The sequence below is a fragment of the Mauremys mutica genome, chromosome 6 (assembly GCF_020497125.1).
Source record: "Mauremys mutica isolate MM-2020 ecotype Southern chromosome 6, ASM2049712v1, whole genome shotgun sequence".
Taxonomy (NCBI): Eukaryota; Metazoa; Chordata; order Testudines; family Geoemydidae; genus Mauremys; species Mauremys mutica.
Genome location: NC_059077.1, coordinates 126,900,851 through 126,901,993, shown reverse-complemented (window position 1 = coordinate 126,901,993; position 1,143 = coordinate 126,900,851). Strand labels below are relative to the sequence as shown.

The following is a 1,143-nucleotide window of genomic DNA, read 5'->3' as shown; positions in this document are numbered from 1 at the left end:
ATCAGACATTAACACTCAACTCCAGGAGCTCGGGCTTTAAGTAAAACACCAGATATCACAATACCTGTGATAAAATGTCTTTCTCTAATCAAAGACTTCTTTTTGTAAAGGGTTTGTCTACACAGCAAGCAGAAGCCTGTGGCAGCCAGTCTCAGAGACTGGGTCTACAGATTCGGTGCTAAGTCGTATAGACATTTGGCCTCAGGCTGGGGGTTGGGATCTGAAGCCTAGGAAGGCGAGTGTGCTTCAGAGCCTAAACTCCAGCCTGAGTCTGAACACCCGACGCATTTTAGCACCATATCCCAAGCCTCGCGAGCATGAGTCCGTCAACTTGAGCTTTAAGCCTCACTGCTCTGGAATGCTGCTAGCTGTGTAAACACACCCTTCAGGACTCATTATCAGCCCAGTGTGTGTGTATTTTTTTCCCCACTGGTCCTGGAGACACTGCAATACCAGGTCAATGCATGGGGTGGACAGAGCAAGCTCCTATTCCATCCCCTTGTTTCAAAAATCAATTTAACATACAGTCCTCAAATAAAGGACCTATCAGATATTTACACTGATAAGAACAGACACTACACTTTGATCTTAGCTCCTAGGGATGTACACTGCTGACCGGGCCGTTGATTAACATAAGAATGGCCCTACTGGGTTAGACCAAAAGTCCATCTAGCCCAGTATCCTATCTTCCGACAGTGGCCAGTGCCAGGTGCCCCAGAGGAAATTAACAGAATAGGTGATCATCAAGTGATCCATCCCCTGTCGCTCATGCCCAGCTTCTGGCAAACAGAGGCTAGGGGCACCTCCCTGCCCATCCTAGCTAATAGCCATTGATCGACCTATCCTCCATGAATTTATCTAGTTCTTTTTTGAACCCTGTTATGGTCTTGGCCTTCAGAATATCCACTGTCAAGGAGTTCCACAGGTTGGCTGTGTGTTGTGTGAAGAAATACTTCCTTTTATTAGTTTTAAACCTGCTGCCTATTAATTTCATTTGGTGACCCCTAGTTCTTATGTTGTGAGAAGTAGTAAACACTTCCTTATCTACTTTCTCTACACCAGTCATGATTTTATAGACCTCTGTCATATCTCCCCTTAATCATCTCTTTTCCAAGCTGAAAAGTCCCAGTCTTATTAATCTCT

At 45.1% G+C, this 1,143-nt stretch overlaps 1 non-coding gene across 1 annotated transcript; it reads right to left on the bottom strand.

The window, feature by feature from the left end:
* Positions 1–419: 419 nt before the first annotated feature.
* Positions 420–603, bottom strand: LOC123373478. The gene has a single exon (XR_006580758.1). It is a non-coding gene; the product is annotated as a U2 spliceosomal RNA (small nuclear RNA).
* Positions 604–1,143: the final 540 nt, after the last annotated feature.